Source organism: Rhea americana, unplaced genomic scaffold (genome assembly GCF_003343005.1).
Source record: "Rhea americana isolate MKP2758 unplaced genomic scaffold, rheAme1 scaffold_0, whole genome shotgun sequence".
NCBI lineage: Eukaryota > Metazoa > Chordata > Aves > Rheiformes > Rheidae > Rhea > Rhea americana.
In genome coordinates this window covers 13,353,840-13,375,963 of record NW_028185037.1, presented here as the reverse complement: position 1 = coordinate 13,375,963, position 22,124 = coordinate 13,353,840, and the positions used below count along the sequence as shown (strand labels likewise).

General features: G+C 38.3%; 1 long non-coding RNA gene across 1 annotated transcript in view; it reads right to left on the bottom strand.

Annotated features, from left to right (window-relative positions):
* Nucleotides 1–6,158: 6,158 nt before the first annotated feature.
* Nucleotides 6,159–22,124, bottom strand: part of LOC146602048 (uncharacterized) — a 25,086-nt gene continuing 9,120 nt past the window's right edge. The window contains exons 3-4 of the long non-coding RNA XR_014898312.1: nt 10,692–10,882; nt 6,159–6,385 (exon numbers count right to left, since the gene is read on the bottom strand). This is a non-coding gene — a long non-coding RNA (uncharacterized LOC146602048). The remainder of the gene's footprint in view (nt 6,386–10,691; nt 10,883–22,124) is intronic.

The window sequence follows — 22,124 nt, the reverse complement described above, 5'->3', positions numbered from 1 at the left end:
GCTTATGTCATCAGTTTCGCTTGTGTAAATTCAGTGTTCACGGGCTTGTAAAAGTTTGTGCTACTGATAAGACTGAAATATCAACTAGAGCCGATAGATACTTTCCTAAATCTGAACTTGTTTTGTAGTTCAGTATATATAGACTTTCRAATGCGCTACTTGCAAAACAAAAGATATTTAAAGACTAATGTAGTTCCTACTTAAGGTTTAATGTGAAAATTTTACATTCATGTGTTTATTTTTTACATTATAATTCAAGACACTGTTAGTCTTTACCCAAGAATAGTTTACATCTTTGCCTCTTTCTTAAGAGAAAAAGACAGATAAGAACTGTAAATACTTGTACTGAGATAGGGACCTTTTTGATATAGTAGGAATTTTCCTATATGAATTAATGTGTATAAGATTAGCTATTGTATTAACAGTTTGATTTTTATTCTTTCTCTATAGCTAAATGACATGCATTTTTATAAAGATGCTAAGACTGTGGAAAGCAATTTACTCATATTAAAAATGTTGACAAAATTWATTGCAATAACTTCCACATTTGTCTGAACTGACAACAGGCATAACATATGAGCAGTCATTTTATTTTGTTTCTCTCAGTAGAGAATAGGATTTTTATACTTATCATTCAAAAAGAATGCTCACTTGGAAAGCAAAAATACCTACAAGAGTGTTCTGCCTTTGCAAAGTAAGGGACACTCTGGAGAGTCAAAACACGGGGGCCTTGGGTCATCTCTTAAAGGAGGTAAGAATCATACTCAAGTGTGTCACCAGCATGAGGAAAATCTCTTAGTCATTTTCCCCATATTTAAGGGCAAACTCTCCCATTCTCTTCAAAGCAAAGAGGTGACTGCAGAGCTGCTGTTTAGACCTTGCTGTTTATAGCATTATAGTTTTCAGTTAAACTCTGCAGAGAATGAGCTTTTAGGTTTTTCTCCTGTGGAAYAAAGTATGTAAAGAGAACAGATTATATGAACATGTGATAACTGGCATATTTAGCCCATTTCTTACCTATCTGCATGACTGGCATACTTAGCAAGGAGACTAGAAAAGCAAAAGACATCAAATATATCTGAGTACAGCAGACCCCTTCCCGGCGTTTCTTTGGCAAGKTGAGAGAAGAGCTGCACAGCCACAGTCCTCCGTTCACTCTAGGACCATCGGACATGGACAACAGCACTTGGGCGCTCACCCAGCCCTTGTGGGGAGGAACAGCGCTTAKAATAGCACTTACTTTTTGCTTGGTTGGCTCCAGTTCTCCTCCGCACCAGGGYCTATGGGGAATGCACTACTTAAGAAGCCTCCTCCCTGATCCTTCACCTATACTAATTTTTTGTTTTGTTTTGTTTTCTGAGCACTTAATATACCTTCCATAGAGACATTTGGTTTGATAAATCCCTCCCTCACAAACATGACTTCTATTGCAGTGGTTTGCCTTCTTTTCCAGAATTATTAACTATGTACTACAGACTTGATTTAAAAGCTTAACTAAATAAGCAAAAAGAAAGAATAAATATAGATCATGTTTACGTTGGTTACTGCCAAACATTTTTTCTCCAGGCCACAATTGAATAGATTTTGGATGGAATTAGATATTTCTTTGCATGATGCTTTAGATCAGGGTGGCTCCACCTTTATGCTGCAGCTGGCTGCCAACTCCAGCACAAAGCTTTTGTCCTGCCAGAGTAACTGAAGCAGCTGCCTCTTTTCATCTGGAGGTTTATTTGCCTAGCTGGGGGCAGATGGCAGAATATAGACATCAGAGATGAGCAGACCACAGGAAGAAACCAAAACTCAGAAGAAGTAACCTAGAATATATATAAAATCAGCAGACATGCTGAACAGCCTAAACAAGTGAGCAAATGAATCACCTTGTGTACCGGATGGGCAATCACTAGTCAGGTTCACTGGCTGTTTGTTAGAGTCACTGGATTGATGGTTTTTGATTGCATCTTGCTAGAGGTAGGCTGTGTTAGGTATATCATGCCCTTTCCTAACAGATTCACATATTCTCCTCAGTCCTGCTATTAATCAACGGTAGAAAAGGCAGCATGCTTTACTACAAATTACATATCCAGTAAAAATAACTCTAGAAAGTTAAAGTAGTAAAATATCATCCAAGTATCTCAAAGCAGATGCTAGAAATTTATCCTAGAAATAAATATTCAATATTTTTCTAGATTTTAATATTTGTTTTGTAGATGTTCTTGGCTATTACTTCTCATGAGCTCAGTATCTATTTGTTCACAGAAAAACATCTTTCCTAAAATAGGTGGGCAGCTGGAAGTCTGACCATCAGTGTAGTCGCATCTTTCAAACCAGACAAAAGCTCAGGAATGATGTTACCTGATTTAGAGAGAAAAATAGATATTTTTGTGTGGAGGATGTAGGAGAAAAAATATTGCCATCATGTCTCTGACCTCAGCCATGCTTTGTGTTATACAGCTATGGCACTAGACACATATTTGAAATAAAGTCCAAATGTTATTTTTTAAGCTAATTAATGAAAAATTCCTCTTTAAAGACACAAATTAGATAGCAGCTGCACCATATTAAACGTAGATCTTTATGTTGTTTTTCATAGCTAACCCAAACAGTTACACGTCACTGTCAACGTTTCTTTTCCCTTAAAAGGTCATGCATGGCTGCATGTGATAAGATGTCTATCTGAAGGGCAAGGCTTTGCTATTCTCACTCGTATACACACAAAGTCCTTGTAGAACTGCTTCTCTCAGATATTTAGCAACATCTGGGATATAATCGTAGAACCTCCAAATTATAAAGTGAAATATCAAGCAGCAAGGCAGGTTCCCATGGCTTTGGAGGTAAAATTTTCACCATTTGTGCTACTTATTTCCTTGGTGAGTCACTAAGCTCTCTGTTGTGAGTGGGCTGTGTCTTGTCCACACACAGWTGGACCCTCACTTCTCAGTTGAAGTGGACCTCTGTGCTGGCAAAGCTGGCCAATGTTACCAAGACATTCTTAAGGCTCACAGAGTAGTTGCCAATCTCACCTACTCCCCTACCAGTACAAAGCCTTAGCAGATAAAATCTTAGTGGAAAAGCTGTTTTCTAAAGTCATGTGCAGAGCAGCCCTGACCTCGTTTCCCTGCCCTTTGCATATACGGTCACAAGCAAGAGCTGGTTTTTGCTCATCTGTGGGCTAGGCTACTAGATTTAGTTAGCCTTTGATAACTGAAAACTGTTCACAGGCCAGAAGTGTACTGCTGGTCACCACTTAGACAGCTTCAAGCTGGTTAACATCAGTTAGCCAATATCAAACTAATTAAAACGATTGAAAGTGTGAACTGCCMTGAAATGTAACATTTTTTTGATCAGTAAAGTGACAGAAAGAATCATTTTCTGTTTTCAACTAAAATAACACATTTCTCAGCATGATTTCAGCCGTTTAAAAGAGCTAACCTGGGAGATCTTTGTTTACAGGCAATTTATAAGAGGCAAAAGTGGAGAGAGACAGACTTATACTGTAAGTTAGACCAGCCACAGCAGAAAAGATGGTCTTTTTGAAAGATCTCCCTGGTAGAGCAAATCCATTGCTCCCATGGAAAGCCTTCACCAATGTATTTTAAAAACATTGACTCTAGTCAGCAAAAAAAAAAAAAAAAAAAAAAAAAAAAAAAAAAAACAGTTCTGAGTAATAACCATGCACAAGGCCCATGATTAGAGGGATCAATGCAACTAGGACTGCATATAGCCACCATCTTGATGAGGGGATGGGAGGAAGAGGCTAGCGTAATTTTGTCTCATAGGAAGTGGAGCATAAGTGATTTGTAGTATAGGGCAAAGAAAGACTCAGAGCTGTGGCCTGTCTAGCCTTTCTTCTACCAGGGAAATCCATATTGGATTAAAGAGTGATAAATGATGATAAAACAGTGGGTTTGATGCAAAAAGTATGGACTACTTCTGCCTAATGTTAAGCATTGAGCTGCAGAGTTGAAGCTGAAAGTCCTGTCAACCTCACTTCCTCTGTTGTTGATGGAGAGAAACAGGCTTGTTCAAAGGCATATCAGCTCTTTGGTTTCATCAGGATCCAGAGATGCCTCTTATTCTCCCCATGGACTATACTGAGGGGCCAAATGTGACTGTTTCTGACAGAGGAACTTTAAGTTAGATAAGACTACACCAGACTGGCGCCATCATCAGCAGAAAGAGACTCCAAAAATTTCTCCCATCTGAAGATTGTACTGATGACAAGGATGAATTTTCAGTTGGAGGTGCTTGTCAATCTCTATCAACTACAGTGGAGCTTGAGTATCTAATTTAGGATAGCTTTTGTCTTATAAGCTAAAGCTAGATGAAGTAGGTTACAATTTTAGACTAAAATGTATCTCAGTGCAGAGGTTAACATGAATCTTACAGAGTAGGCATACAACTTAGAAAAAATTGAGGTAAAGCACGATCTTTCGTGGGAGGAGTGAATCCTATTTTAAGTGACTGGCTACATGCCACACCTGGCACCAAAAGTGCTCAGGGTACTTGTTCTCTGTGTCTTCATATAGTCTGAGTAGTCATGCTGGATAGGATTCATCCCAGTTAACTGCCATCTAAAAGCCCGCTCTAAGTTAATTATCTAGGCTCCCTAAATAGTCTGCAAAGAGAGACAGATACCCACTGTCTTAGACACTTATTTTCAGACAGGTGGAATCTTTGTCTGGAAATGCAAGAGAAGATATCTTCTCATTGACTGTCCCAGGGAACCTAGATGGTTCCCAACCCTTCGTTTGACTTAATCTGGGTGAAGTATGTCATTAAAGGCCAAATAGCACAATCTCTGTAACTGATGTAGGAAAGGGCATAATGGCATTTSTAAAGTTTTGGAGCACGTTAAAACATGCACAACTGATTTTTACATAGTTGTTTAGATAGTTCCAGGTCTCACACTATCCTGCTTAACTACAAGTGATGTGGAAGGCAGAATTTCAATTTTATGAACTAATTTTATATTTTAAAATTGAGACATTGAAAATATAAAAATTCTGAGCAATTCAGGTTTTTAAGATTTAATATCTTCATATGTAAAATATATAAATATCATATGTATGTTATATGTATGTATTGCATATATTATATCTGGTATTGAAATATACAACATAGAAAATTAAACAAAAATATTCACAAATTAAAAAAATCTAAAACATTGTGCTCTTTGGAACAGATTGTCACAATCTTTTTTCATTTTCCCTCAAATTTATTAATGTAAATAAATTCACTATACTTTATACTTTATGGTATAGTGAAGTGTTTTGATTTTCATACGATTTCACTTTCCTACATAGTGGCTCTATCCTGAAATAAAAATCATCAGTCTGCTCCTGTGGGTTAATCACAGACTTTAAAATCAAAGGGTGTCATTATGCGCATCCCATCTGAAGTTCTTTATAAAAGGCTGAGAAATTGCAGGCAGTAGTCTCTGTGCCTATAACAAACTATATTCTTCAGAAAGAGGTTCAGCCATAGAGGAGCAAAGAATTGTTGTCAAAACTTAACACTTGACTTCTAAACAAGTTTTTTTGTACTTAGCAAATTACTTGAAGCTTCCTACAGTAGTATCAAGCTCTAGCATTGGCTTTGATTAGAGCCATATCAAATATTTGCACTAGAACCCAACACCACATGAACTTTGCCCAGCTTCAAGTTCCACTGCAACTTTGGTGTTTAATACACRTTCATGAGAACCATCACTTCCATTTTGATCAGTCTTTGTTTCCTATAAATGCCAGTGAAAAATGTGATTTAAATGTAAAGCCAGTTGAATAATGATTGTTTTGCTGGAATGTCTTTTTTAGACTTGGATGAAACAAAATCCTCAGGATATTTGCGGATATGAGGATAAAAGGAAAAGTTCGTGCAAATCCTTACGAAGCAAGAGAGAGGAGTTTTGCACAACTTGAAAGCTAAATTCCTCTGTGGTCAGTGAAACATGTCATCCCAAAACAAAGTTTAATTTCAGCCAGCTTATTCGGTTGATTCCTTTAACAACCCGAAAAGCACATTCAGTACAGACACTCCAAAGCATATTTCCAGCTAGCCTCTAGATGCATGGTGAGTTGGCCAGAAGATGGCAGACATGTTTTGTGGGAGGAAGGCAAGCTTGACAGTGGTTTTAAGAATAAAATAATTCACGGTCAAGATTTGAAATGTTAACATCATCTTAATTATCCTTGTAATGGTTAAACCATAAGATAACAAAAGATAACAACATTTGCAGGAATATATAGCTGCAGATGAGCTGGGGAAGAGCAGTGCTCGGGAAGTCAAAACCCTCTGACCCCACTGGCATCCTGATTGGGACGCGCTCTCAAGTGACGTAGCACGGTGCCATTCTTGCACCTGTGTCTGCCTTGGTAATAGCACAGTTCTGAAAAAACACACACAAGCATCCCACACACATGAGGTTACAAATATTACTGGACACCTCCTCCCAACTCCAGGCTTTCTGATCCTGCACCTACACTCATGATGGGCAGATGTTTTTTCTTGGGTTATGAAATTATAGTGAACTATAATCTGCTATTAATTCTTTGATTTGCTCTATTATTACTATTTTCCTCTTTCCTTCCATAACTTCAGCATGGGTAAGAGCAAGAAAAACCACAAAATGAATGTAGCTATTGCTTTACAGTTTGGCACTTCCCCTTCACAGCTACCAAGGACTGGCAATTTCTGAATACTTTGCAGAATGACAAACAGTCCTTTTACTTCCTTAGAAGCAGAGAAATTCTGCCTATCATTCCAGCTGTTGGTAACCTGGTAACCGGATAAGGCTTTTAATTTATCAACTCATTTTTGAGTTGACTAGAAGTGCCAAGCAAAGCAAAGTACTTGCTTTCCAGTAGGGGGTGAACTTTCAGGTTCTACAAAGTTCCAAACTATTCACTGACTTGGTACTACTCAGTGTGGGAATATTCTGTGTTCATAGAGAAGATGAAGTCAAAGAAATACATTTAGCACTCAAAGCAAAATGTCATGATGCTCMTAAGGTCTTTTACTTGTGGGAGATCATTTCACAGTTTTGGTCCAGCACTGCAAGAAACATAACTTTCCAGATAGAGGAATTTTATTCTGACTGTAATATATTCCACTTCACTAGAGAACTGAAATTGTTGGCTATGATTTTCATTCATAGCCTTTAGCTAATCTTTCAGATATCCTGGGCTAAGGTTACTGGTTCCCGTAAAGGTAAGGACAGAGATTTTGAACTTAATTAAATATTGTAAGGGAAACTGGCATAGGGAGCAAAGGACAGTGTTCTGAAGAGATGTGGCATATATTACATTTATCAAAAGCTCTATGGCCAGACATGTTGTATTGCTGTAGTCCAGYTGAGATGTCATAAAAGTGCGATTAGCTGAAGCCAAACATTGTCCACCAGGACAGAACAAAAATTCTGTATATATGAAGGTGGTAGCATTAATGTTCATATAGCTATATGAGAAGTTGGTGCTAATGAGGAATTCAAGGGTCTTACATTCAGAATTGGCTTAACTGTGAACATGCATTTTCAAGAGACAACTAACTCAAAATGTTCCTCTCTGCCACTAGTATAATTTTTGTTTTGGATCTAGTAGGCTCGGTCATCTACATTTCAGTTATGAATTTTGCTTACTAGGCCACTGTAGCGACTGTATGTGAGGGCATAGAGGGAACCATGTACCACTTCCTATGTACTGCTAGATCATCCAGGGGCTCCATGCATTTACTGAGTAGGACCAGATAGAAAACTGATCCCTGTAGAAAGTGCAATTTTCCATCGTTGCTTAGGGTGGACTCAAATGCTAATGCTGTACAAAATCTCCGGTCTATACAATCATTTTCCTTATAGTTGAGCTAAAGAACAAGGTAAGATTTTTGGGGAAAAAAGGCTAATAAAAACAAAAATATGATCTACTGCAAGGAGGGAAAAGTGATTAGATAAATGGATGTATTGTTTTTACCTTCAGTTATCCTAGTCTTACTAATAAAACTTTTGCTGACCTCATCTCCATATGCATACTCTGAGCAGCTAGAATTGTCAGGAACATGGAATGAAACAGAAGCTTTAAACTTGACAGTATTTAAAAGTATACATAGAAAGGAAATAGGAATTATATATTTCTTCTGCTTATTTGAATATATTCCAGCTTTCCAACAAGTTTACAGAAAAGTTGGAAGTTGCAGTTATATATGAGACTGGAGGAGAAGCCTAACACTCTCTTCCCCATTATTTCATGTTAAAGATAAATTTTATCTCTTTTAGTTATAAGCATTCAACCTCCAGGACCAAATGTACCCATAAATAAATAAATGATGGCATTATTTTGCCTAAAATAACAGGTGATTTTTTTTAGGAAAGAGAGTTAATGATCATGTTTTTTGCATAACCTTTGACAGCAGGACAAGAAGAGGATGGCCTAATAAGCAGTTAAGGATTTTTCAATTAAATTTTACAGAAAGCTTCCTAACTATAAAGGCAGCTTAGCACTGAGATGAGCCTCCTAGGGAGCTGTGGAAATTCTGCCATTGATGGTTTTTATAACAGCAGGGTAGAGAAATAGCTAAAAGGAATACTCTTGATGCTTTTTACCTAGTATAGCAAGAAGACGGATGTTCAATATTAATTTCAAGTAACTTAGCATGTTGCTGTTTCTAGTAGTAGTGGTTGGTGATGAACTGAAGCAAAATTGCTATGAATGCTTATTTTAATAACTTGCGTCAGTTTATTGACTGACTTTCATAATTAATATCTACACCCCGATGTAGATGTAGTTTTTCCATTCTAAAATTTGTACTATACTACTACGATGTATTATATTGCATTAAGCTACACAGCATTGGTTTCATGATGAACTGAGCTGGGAAAGGGATTCTGCTGGGAAAAAAGAAAAGGAATAAAAAATGTTTCCTTTTTTTCAGCTGGATAATTCTTCAGTTCAATTCAAATGTTTCTGCACAAGCCTTGTGCTGGTACTGCTTCTGAGGACATAGTCCTGTAATTATAGCCTCATGTTACCCAGAATTAGATTCCCCAGATAAAAATTAGTCTTCAGATATCATGTATGGAAAATTTATCTGGCATGGCAATTCTTATAAAATAATCTTTATTTGCACTGTCAGTGAAAAAAAATGCACATTTTCCTTTTTGAGAGCCAAATTTTTGGCTCCTACCCAGAGACTGATTAAATAGGACTTGCTCCCTACTCATCAGTACCGTGGGAAACCTTTTCAAGTTGTGAAGGTCCAGGAGCAACTCTGGCTCCTGAATACCCTCTGCCACTGTTTACAGATGTTTTGTCCAGGGTGCCTGTAATGCTGCTCTGTATGAGCAACGCTCTCTCTGTTCAGCCACCCCTTGATACCCTTCCAAGCGGAAGGAGACAATGTGGAGTGCTTGCGCTGCTTTAGCAAGATTTGGTTCAGGCCACTTGGGTGCCGTTTTTTGATCAGCTGGATCTGACTGACATCTGTGCCATGGGTGAAATGTGTGCTCCCTTCTTTCATCTCCTGGCAACATGGCTCTGTGAAGTCTTAAACACACACGCTGTTGGTGACTGCAGGAGGTGGAAAAGAAAGCCATGGAAAGAGCRGGGATATGTTAGACCTTAGAGTAACATTTTTGCCTGTCAGGGACTGAGTGGCCCATGCCATTATTATTCTGTCTCTTTGCTGCAGATTTTTTGTAGCACTTTGCCTTTTTTTTCAAAGTCAGTTTAAAAATAGAATTTGACTGCAATGTTTTTCTTCTTGTGTTAAAAGATAACATCTGCAAGAATATAAATGTGCTGCTGAAAAATGATTCATAGGTTTACGTGTGTGTATTCTGCAACTTCTAAAGCCACATTAATCTCTAGAAAGCACAAAATAATTACTGCCATTGCCTGAAGTCAGTTATACAAAGACTACCTACACTGTTGGTAGATGGTTTCATCCTTGTTCAGTATTCTCAGAACCATTTAAAATCATCCAATCTTTTTGCAGCCAGGTCATGTTGTCAAATTTTATCATGTTTCCATTTCTAGTTGTCAGGATGTTTATCCCTGCAACTGGCAACATACACTAAACTAAGTTTTACTTCTTCCTCTTTATGATTTTGTGCGTTGGAATAACATGCAGATTTTGTGTATTGGAACAGCATTAGGCCATAAGGCTAAATTGTCAGCAATTGTCATATTGTTGAGGCAGTGGAGTTGAAGAAACTGATTTACTCTATCTGAGTCCATGACAAACAGGAAAAGCTATTACAGAATTGGCATTATTTCTGTTTAGTGACACAACATCAAGCAGAAGTATCTGAATTATTTCTAAGTGTTTGATTTTCTTCATCTATGAAAACGATGAAAACAACTTATTTAACATGCTTTTTCCACTGTAACAGAGAGCATTTCATTAATAATATTCATTCATGTCAAGATTCTGTTCAAACGATAATGTGGAATCACTGCATGCTCTGTCAACAATGCATATCCCATTCATTTCAGATCTAGGCTGTATGTAGATTTCACCTTGATCAGTGGAAGTTTAGGTACAGACTGAATAGACAAATAGCTCTAATATTTGAAATGAAGTCCCAAAGGATTTCTGTATTAGTCATGGTTCTGACCACATAGAATTAAACATTAAAATGACAGGTGCCAAGCACTACTAAAGTGAGGTATAAATATTTGCTTAACAGAAACTGATTTTCTTACCTGTGGTAGTTCTGAGCCTTCAGTGCTCATGCTGTTTGAAAGAAACAGTATGGCTTTCGAGAGGACCTTTAGTTTTCTGATTAATCTCTTACAACAAGCCCTTCTTCTTCTGTTGTGTCCTTCAGTCTGTCATCCATTACTGAGCTCCATCCTGGTCCTCTCTCCTGTCAGTACCAAATTTTGGCAGCTTTCTTAAGGAATCAAAAATATATACATATTATGCACATATAAACAGTCAAATTGGAAAGCACTTTATTTTGTATCTCTCACATCCTTCTGTGCTCTCCTTTCTCCATTGCACTTAATATATTATAATTATAATTTTAAAATACAAATTAAATGTAATGCATCTTTCTACAAAATCCAAGATGTACATTGTGAGCCATCTGATAGTTACAACAGTCAGTGGAATAGGGAAATTACAGGTCATATAAACCTAGCCTGGATAAAAGTGTTAACCAATAACATATAGAGAATATTCCTGGGTTGGACTAGGAGGATTAAACAACATGAGCTGATTATGCTAATTTTCTTCATCTCTTAATATCTTTGGATTGCTTCACTGAAGTAAAAAGAAAAATTCCCCGTGATTTATGTGGAAATATAATTTACTCTTCATTTCCCAGAAAGATATCCACTCTACTTCTGCATATGATAAGCATGAATTCAATCTCTTTTTTAGGCACGCACTTTTGTCTATGTGAAAGAATTCAGAATGCAATAATAGATGTAATGTAACACACTGAGTAGTTCTTGCTTCTCACCAACCATTACAACAAAGTTTAACACACTAGCTCCAAATAACTGGCAAGCTTTTCATTAACATGCTAGAGAAGAAAAAGTCATTTACTCTCATCGCCTCTGCACAGTTTACTCATGTAATTTTCACATTATTTAAGCAATTAGCCATATGAAACCCATCATTCTCACTTCTCTGTCCCTTAAATGTCATATTTCACTAAATAAGTTCATTAAACTCCTGTTCTGGGACACGTTATCTCTTTCTACTATATACACAGAAAGTGTATATAGTGTTAATAGCCATTTTGCTGTTTCCTGAATGTCTCCAGCTTCCATATGTACTCACACATCATTATAGATGATAAATAAGATTATTTTATTATCTGTAAATATAATTGTAACCAGGAAGAGAAAGAAAAACTCCTGAGCCATTAGCTGCTTTTTACCATACTGCTTAATCTTCACTTACGTGAGTCAGGAAGATTAGCTTAAGCACGCAGTTCTARGAAGCAATGGGTTTTTAGGATTTATTTATCTCATTAAGGGCTATTGAAAATGATTACCAGACCTCTCCAAAGCATTTCAGGAGAGGCACTCCCATAGCTGAATGCAAAGGCTAGAATCTTGATCCCTTGAAGTAATGACATTGCTACTGAAGTCATTGAGTTAATGCCTCTTTCCATTCCTGCTTCTCATTTTGCCTGATGGAGCMGGTTCCAGGTTGGAGTGAATTTCTTGGGAAGGTGGTTCTCCCGGGGGAGCATAAGAGGGTTTTAGCTGCAGCTTTACTGCCTGGTGTGGCATGTGCTGCATGTCGCTTCACAGAGGTGAGGCTTCAGAGCCCTCCTCCTCTTCTCCAGACCTGCATTATGGCTGCACACAGCTCTGAGTAATGCCTCTCATGCAGTTTTGTTGTTAACTCTTCAGTTGTTGCAAAAACTGTTTGTGGATTATCAACATAAGAGGAAACCAAACACTTACTGAGGATTTACTTAAAATAAAACAAAGGCCAAGGAATATGTGCAGTGGCTCCCATGTGGCTGGACTCCGAGCTTGCAAACTGATGTTTTGAATTGCTAATAGATGTATAGTGCAGGTACAGTGCTCTGCAGCTGCATGAGTTGCTATTTGGGCTTCACACGATGAAGATACAAAAGTGTCTGAGTGATACATCATTAGCTATGTCTTCACTGGTCTGTTAGAATGCTTCTGAAGACATCCAAGGCTGGAGTGACCTGTCTGCATTTGCCATCTTCAAGTGTGCCTTGCATAAGCTTTTCTGTCTTTTTAGTCCTTGCCCAGCCCATATTTGTCTACACTACTACAGTACTGGTATAGGGTCCCAGGGACCTCAGGTTATAATTCTCGCTGCTCCTGTTTCTCTGCTGCCCACTTAGGATCAGAATAGAAGCAGCTGCACACAGCAGTCTCAGCCTCTTGAGATGACTGAAGAGAGCAGGCTGGTCTTCTTCCATCATAACTTAGACCAGATAACCTTAACTTACTGTGTATAACTTTACTACAGAGCATTACACAGCAGCTTCACTTCTGCTTCAAATACTGTGTTCTATAATGTAACATATTTAGGTAGTTCTTGAGATAAGTATTTTATTGCTTCTTTGTAGAATATATTTGTTGCTTTCCTAGAAACAAATATAAAATTACTTCAAGTTGAAAAAATGAATTATTATAAAATCCTACAATTTTAGATTGTTCTTAAGCCATTTTGTGCGGCCAACACAGACTCTGACAATGAAGCTTCATGTCAGATAACAGAATAAGAGATTTAGAGGCAACTAATCCAGCAGGTCAGTAAACAGGCAGGAGCACACCCCACRCATTCAGAATCTATTGAACTAAGGTCCACTGCACAGGTGGGCCTTTCTGATTCTGATGAGAGCTCAGAAGAGAATTTGGCAGTGAAAGCCCAATGTTACCATAGATTCTATGGCAAGGAAATTTAAAGAACAGTAAGTCTGAATCCATCACAAAGTACAAAAAACATGTTTCTGAGTTTCATGATCATTGATCAAATCCACCTAAAGCTGTAACATTCCTTTCAGCACACTGTGCATAGTAGAGCAATTATCTCAAAATTGAGAATGTTTGAAGACAGTTAACAGTAAGGATGTCACAAATCTTCACAGGAAAAATACTGACAGTAGGTTTCACTCTCCTTCACCATCTTACCTCCTCCAGAACTAGTGACAATAACATGAAATGTCAAGCACAGCATCAAAAAATTCATGGGTGATTTGCTGTTCCTAAAATATCTGTAGCCACATAAAACATCAATTGATATATTATTGCCTRTACATGTGTCTGACTGACCATGCATGCAATTTGAAAAACATTTCTAAATCCAGATGTTTTTCCGATGCTGTTAGCCAGAAGTCTAAATGGTATGGGTCATCAGAGAAAGGACATGGCTGGCTGAGGGAGTTTCTTCTTTACGATCCAGTAATGACATTTGAATTGTGAGAATAAGAAGACATAAAAGAACTGAGATGGTTAGCGGAACTAAGAAGAAACGAAAAAGAAATCTAATGGGGCATCCTGCAGGGCCATGAAGCTGAGAATAAGAAATACGATTTTAATGAAGATGGTGAAGAGGAAGTGGTTCAAAAAAGGAATAAACAAATCATACCCAACTTAGAAAGTGTGGGTGGTAGGAACAGTTAGTCACAAATAAAAGAGGTGAGGTGACAGGTATGTGAAGGAAGATGCTGAGTTCAATTACTATTGTACTGTGTCTTTGAATTTGCATAAAGCCAGGCAGTGAAAGAATCTTATTATATGTCAAAGAGAGAAAACTGTCTTCATTCGTGAACTTCAGAGGCTCTCAAAAGAAAAGTTTCCATATCATTTACACAGGCATTGATGGAGTTATATATCAGCAACAGATAAAACTGGAATAAGGTCAGAGAAGAGTGATTATCAGTAAATATTATATGATTTTTTTGCTGCTAGATGWCACTGAATCAAACAGCCTAGCTGAAAAGTGCAAAATGTTTATGTGGACAAGAATTTAAAAATTGAATTAATGTTTCAGGACCTGAGGCAACTATTAATGACTCATTGTTACGAAGACATTTATCCTTTTCATGTTGTTGTGTAATACCTTCCTTATTGCTGGYGATCACATACGGGACCAGATGACACAGTATCTAAGTGGTATAGCCTAATTTGGTATGGTAGTTCTCTGGGGACCTAGAAAAGAATTTTTATATCTATATAATCCATAATGTTTTATTTAAATTACTTTTATTTTTGCAAGTTTATCAGCTAATGCAAACTTTCGATTTTGTTGTTTTGAATGATTGCAGGAAGTGCTAGGAAGAGCTAGAGCTACGGTCAAACAGCTTTAATTTGAAATAAAAGAGGAACACAGACTATTCTGATTGGAAATGAAATTCTCAGGACAGTTCATCATATCTGAGCTTGCAATCCTTTTAGCTGCAGTGAAATGATGATATTAGTATGCAGTAGCAATACATTTCTACAATGTAGATCCTATTGGAATACTATCATGGATGGCTAGGTGCTTTTTAGGAAAGACAGGCCAGGAAGGCGAGGTAGTGGAGTTGCTCATTACGTGAGAGAGCAACTGGAGTGTATCGAGCTCTGCCTAGGAGTGAATGAAGCTGTGAGTCGAGAGCTTATAGGTAAGGATTAAAGGGTAGGCTAACATGGGGGACACTGTTGTAGGTGTCTACTACAGGCCACCTGACCAGGAAGTTGATGAGGCCTTCTACAAACAACTTGAAGTAGCCTCACAATCACAGGCCCTGGTTCTCATGGAGGACTTCAACCATCCTGACATCTGCTGGAAAAACAACACAGCTAGGCACAAACAATCCAGGAGGTTCCTCAGAGCATCAATGATAACTTTTTGACATAGATGATGGAGAAGCCTACGAGGAGAGGTGTGCTGCTGGACCTTGTACTAACAAAGGACTGGTTAGAGATGTGAAGGTTGGGAGTAGCCTTGTCTGCAGTGACCATGAGATGGTGGAGTTCAGGATCTTGCGAGGAGGAAGTGGGGCAATAAGTAGGATTGCAATCCTGGACTTCAGGAGAGCAAACTCAGGAGGTTAGGACCCTAGAAGGAAAGGGGGTCCAAAACAGTTGGTTAATATTCAAGCATCACTTCCTCCAAGCTCAAGATCAGTCCATCTCTATGAGTAAGAAGTCAAGCAAAGAGGGCAGGAGACCTGCATGGATGAGCAAGGAGCTCCTGGCAAAACTCAAACAGAAGAAAGTATACAGAATGTAGAAAAAGGGAGGAATTCCACTTGGGAGGAATACAGGAATGTTGTCAGAGTATGCAGGGATGAGATGGGGAAGGCTAAGGCCCATCTAGAATTGAATCTGGCAAGGGATGTCAAGGGCAAGGAGAAGGGCTTCTTCAAGCACATCAGTAGCAAAAGAAAGACTAGGGAAAATGTGGGTCTGGTGCTGAATGGGGTGGATGCCCTGGTGATGAACGATACAGAGGAGGCAGATTTACTGCCTTCTTTGCTTCAGTCTTTACTACTTAAGGCCAGCCCTGAAGAATCTCAGAGCCTGGAGATGAGAGAGACTGAGGGGTTATCTCAGCAACAAGGTAGACTGCATATTTGCTAGTAAGACCAATGTGCACAGTTCTCCATTACTGGAATAAATCTTACCCTCTCTAAGAATTGTAGAGACGACATTATCCTGCTTGATCATTGTCTTAGAAAATATATTAATTGTTAAAAATATATTTGGATAGAAGAAGTGTATAGTGCACCAATATGTAGTATTAACATAAACATTTTACATTAATGTAAAGTTTTAACATGCTTAAATGAATGGGAATACTTTGAAATCTCCCCAAAACATTGTATACTATATTTGTTCTCAACATCTCTACTTGTTAGTACAGAGATATGGTGGCCTCTAGTGGACTCAGCATAGGACTACGACAAAGCTCAAGAGACTTCATTGTAGATGTAGATCCTACTAATATATATATWTTTAAATCTAGTGTACTTGAGGGGGATGCTTTCTCAATTTTAAACATGGTTGCAGCTGTTGTATAGACAAAGCTTTGGCTTGAACTTCTATTACTGAACCTTTATAAGCCATTTTCAGAGGGYTTTAAAGCTAACTTAGGCTGCCTGCAACACGACCTACAGTAGGGCTCCAATGGCTTTAAACACCGCTTAGGTAAAATAGTTTTGGAATTTTTCACATGATGGTAAATTTTKCAGGCCAGGTATGTCTAATGTTTCTTCTGATCATGGGATCAGAACTCACCATATGTGAGTTTCCTGTGTTCAGTCATGTAATTGCATCATACCACATGGCAGGGCTGTCCGTGTGTCCCCTGGATCTGAGTTGGGGGAGTAGGCCTGGGTGTCACATTGCAAGATGAGGAAAGCCTGCATGCCAATCATGATGCTGAGTTAATCTACAGCTGAGGGGTCTGGCTTCTGAAAGGGCTCCTTGCAGCACAGGGTCCTTCTGGGGAGCGACCTACAGCTGCAGAATAGAACAGCTCACCTGTCCCTAGACCGAAGGTGCAGCTGGTAGAGGGATCTAAAGTCCCATTGGTGAAGACCATACAAGAACATGGTTGATATAGCTGTATAGCAAGCACATAACCTAGAAGTACCACAGCAGGGGAGAATGAAGAGGGAACCAAATGAGTAAATCTCACATGCAGTGCATGAGATTTGGCAGGACTTAGATCAGTGATTCACTATTAGTGTTTTTCCCCTGCTTGTCAAATAAAGTGGAAACACTTCCTGATCTTGAGAATTAATTTACTGATACTTATCCAGCTCTTTGAAAAYATAAAATGCTATATAAATGCATTATCAGAAGGGCAAGAGGARAATATGTGAATCATTTGTTGCTATATATTCTTATCACTACCATTTCATATTGGTTTCCATGTCAAAGGTATGGATAGGATAGTCAGTGCCAAACTTCTTGGACACAAAATTCTGAGTCGGGGTCTGATTCCCTCACAGAGCCCATAGCAGCTGCAGCAATCACAATTCTGCAGCTATTTTGAACCATTCAGACAAATAAAAAAAGCACTGCTTCTAATTTAAACCTTACGGATTATTATGTATTACATCTCATGAATATGTATAGTCTCCTGTCATTTTGTCCACAGAAATGTTGCTATCCAGTGTTAATTCTATACTTGATATCTAATTGGATCCTTATAGAATATCTTTCCATATACAGAGCTAATTTTTTCCTCTCATTTCATGAAAGGAATCCTACACAGGCTATATTTACTCCAAATTAAAATATGCTATTGAGCAACTGCTTTCCTGATAATTCACTGAGAATGGGATGGAAGAAAGAAAAGCTTCAGTCTGATCTTTCAGAATAAGAGAGAACCTGCCTAGAGGTAGAGTGCATACACAAGTAGAATTCAAAACAAATTCTGTGACATGTTTAATACATAATTTCATATTTTATCTGAGAATAAAGATAAAATTTGATAATAAAGATAAAATGACACAGTTGCATAGAGTTCTCTTAAGATCTCATGAAGATACTTTTTTTTCTCAATTACATTCTTAAGCTAAGATTTCCTCTTATAGTAAGATGCTTTTATTGCAAAATAGCAGAATAATAGGGCTTTTAAGGAGCGCAGACTTCATTTCCCTACACTTTGTAGATGTTTTGCATTGTCAGACTAGCTTAAGGGGGCATTATTGTAACAAATAAAATAAGCTTTTGGTCTTGCCTTTGCCAAACATTCATCTTAGTATGCGTGGTAGTAAGCTAATCTCATTGGTTGAATATTAGAGTTGTATTGAAGATCAGGTGTCCTCAGAAACCCGTAAAAATCAGAGGTTTAATACGTAGATATATTTCAAAATTTGGCACAGATTGTTCAAAGTATTTCTAGGAACCATAATTTGCTCATGTAATTATAAATAAATAATATTTACAAATACAGTTGTAAAGTCAAAATCAACACATGTACTGCCAAATTACTCTCTAAGTATGTCAAACCTTCAAATTAAAGTATGTGTGGACTCCTGCAGTCTTAGCTGCCGTCTGATTTCCAGATGTGCTGAGGATCCCTGTTTCGATTTAAAGCTGACAAGGGTTGTAACACTAAGTGCACCTGAAGGTCATGCTCCAGCAGTTTCAAAATCTGCCTACTTGTAGTAAAACTCCAATCTGGACAAATCCTAATAAACTTAATATGACTATTATGATACAACAAGGTGTTTTCCTTCTTGAGAGCTTGAATCTAAAGTTTACATGACAGTCTCATTTTTTTGTCTTTTTAAGCAAGTTTCTAGTCCTCGTGATTGATAAAGGCCTTGAAGATATTAGCAGAATGCATCCTACAGACTCCAGACTCCCATATAATAATTAAAAAAAGAACATAACTGAGTAAGTATTTAGTAAAAAGCAAATAGCACAATTTTTAAGCAAATCTCTGATGTAGGCGCAAGCTGTGGGCTGATTCTGAAGTGTCCAAGRTCTTCCATATACGTAACCTAAGACCTGTAGACAAGTGAACTTTGAACTTTTGTCAGGCTGGATCATAAATAAATAAATAAATAAACTTACRGAAGCATTTTGAAGCTGATTCATTGAACCTTTTCCCAGTTTATAGACATGTTAATGACTTACTCCTCATGTATTCTACCCTCAAAATCCTTTATGTGTATTTATAGATCTCTTTGGCCAGCCAGACTTTCGGTAATGAAATTACTCAGCCGTGGAATCAACAACTGCAACTTGCTGTGCTGTGGAAAATCAAAGGCTATTTTCTACCATTAGGAGTCCAATAATCCTCTGTTCTGAAATTCTTCACAKACATTTTTGCGCTGACTGATACATGTTATGAAATTACATACTATACATGATACATATTATGAAATCCTTGTTCTTTAATGGACTTCAGATCACTTACTCTTAATGACYTTCATTTCATATCCTCGTTTTATGGCTTATGTACTACACGTTAAACTACAAATTTTCAGATCTCATTTTTTTTTGGTATTCTTGTGAAGTATTCTTTTTAAAAASAGACTAGTAAGAATAGTAAGCTTATAGAATTTCAGAAATAAAGGAGTGATACACACAAAGATCCTAAGTGAATACGCAGTGCATGTTTTTGTCAGATGTATTGGAGAGCTGGTTCTTTTTCCTTATCTAATCATGTAATTAGTTTGCACACTGAGAAGGCAGAAATACTGAAAAATTTTGTTGTGATGACTGTGGTATTATCACTGCTATGCTACTGATTATTTATTTTGCTTACAGTAATACCAAGAGCAAAATTTCTGYTCATGATTCCATCTGTATTTGTAAGTGATTAGGCACTGCAATCTCCAGTTTTGAGCTGCTTCTCTGGAGAGTAGAATACCCTTAATATGTCTACAGATGGACACTTGCCTTGTATCCTTAACATCATGTCTGTGTTACCGTCTAGTCTTATCAGGCACAATGCACTTTCAAATTCTCTACTAGGAATAATTTTGTAAATCATTTAAAAATCACATTTGTTAGTAGTAGCAAAGCAGAAAAAAACAACATTTGGCATCATCTGATAGCTCCTATGGTGTATTAGGATTAACCAGCAACTGCTAGAAAAGTTATTGTTTCTCTCCCAGTTACAGTACACACACAAAGGCCTACTAATATTTTTTTTTCTGGTGAAAATATGCAGTTGTGAAAAGATATCAATTGCTCTTAAGATAACCACTTATATCAACAAAAAAAGTTTATATTATAGATTAATTAGAGAGTGAAGAGTGCAAAAGGACAGGATAAATATTATGGCTGAAATTAGTCTAGATTATGGTATTTTTCTGCCACAGACCTGGGACAAGAAGTAGGATCTCACGTTCTGCACAAATCCCTAGAATAGCTAGGAAGCCACACATGGAGCCTGTGTGCTGTTGTCCTATGTGTTTATTTCCTGCTTGAGAGCAAGCACTCTGCTGCTCAGGTTTAAAATTCCACCCAGAAATTGTAGTTTAAATATTGGCTAAAGTAGAATCTGAGGAAAGGCTAGCATATCAGTACTCTAAAGGTAGTTTTTGATGAGATTCATCTGCTAAAGCTTATGTATTTAAAAGTTAAACATCTAAGTCAGAGTCAGTCACTTGTGGTTTCCTTTATATTCAGCAGTGATAACCAGGCACCTGCAGCGGATAGTTAATCTCATTGCAAGGCACATCCCTATGGTGAGGAAAGCAAATTGTGCTCCTGAAGTGTCCTGTTGTCTGCAGTGGGAGCCCAGACATGTAGCTCACATGCAGACACCTATACTGTGAATGCCACCAACATATTTATAAAGTTAGGTGTCTGCATCYGAGCTAATCACCCTAGTCTCTATAGTCAGACAAATGAATCCTGCTGTTTATATAAAGTAAAGCCTTGAGGGGGAAACTATAGCTCAGTCAGAGTGGGAGGAAGGTTGACTGATATAAAATCTACACGGGCAACATGGAGTTAAAACCATAAAGTTTGTGGCACTGAACCAGATCACATAAACTTCAGAGAATATTGAGCCAACTGCCAAGAATCAGCGCAAATCTGAAATGCAAGAAAGCAAAGACCTAGCAAGTCTGGCAATATAAGAGATCACTTATGTCTGGGCAATACTGAAACATACCAATAAAACAAAAATCAATAGGTTCTTGGAATACAAAGTCATAAAGAAATTAAGCAGGACAGAGTACAGCTGTCTTTGCTATGAGCAAGCAGTTTTAGATGCTAATGACTGGAGGCAAAGAGTTTTTACTGAATGAGGTGGGGGCCCTGGTGACAAGGGATAMAGAGAAGGCAGAATTACTGAATGCCTTCTTGGCTTCAGTCTTCACTGCTAAGGGCAGCCCTCATGAATCCCGGAGCCTGGACGTGAGGGAGAAAGTCTGGAGAAGGGAAGACTTTCCTTTGGTTGAGGAGTATAAGATTAGAGACCTTTTGGGCAGGCTAGACATCCACAAATCCATGGGCCCGGATGGGATGCACCCACGGGTACTGAGGGAGCTGGTGGATGTTGTTGCCAGGCCGCTCTCCATCATCTTTGAAAAGCCCTGGTGAACTGGAGAGGTGCCTGAGGACTGGAAAAAAAGCCAATGTCACTCCAGTCTTCAAAAAGGGCAAGAAGGAAGACCCAGGTAACTACAGGCCGGTCAGCCTCACCTCCATCCCTGGAAAGGGGATGGAACAGCTCATCCTGGATGTCACCTCCAGGCATATGGAGGAAAAGAAGGTGATCAGGAGTAGCCAGCATGGATTCACCACAGGAAAATCCTGCTTAACCAATCTGATAGCCTTCTGTGATGGAGTGACTGGCTGGGTAGAAGCAGTGGACGTTGTGTACCTTGACTTCAGCAAGGCTTTTGACACTCTCTCCCAGAACATCCTCCTAGAGAAGCTCAGGAAGTGTGGGTTAGACAAGTGGGCAGTGAGGTGGATTGAGAACTGGCTGAAAGGCAGAGCTCAGAGGGTCGTCATCAGTGGTGTGGAGTCTAGTTGGAGGCCTGTGGCAAGTGGCATCCCCCAGGGCTCAGTACTGGGTCCCATCCTGTTCAACTTTTTCATCAGTGACCTGGATGAGGGGACAGAGTGSCTCCTCAGCAAGTTTGCTGATGATACCAAGCTCCTAGCATATGGAAAGCAAATTCAGTATGCATATACCAAAAGTGGTATAACAGCGGAAAACAG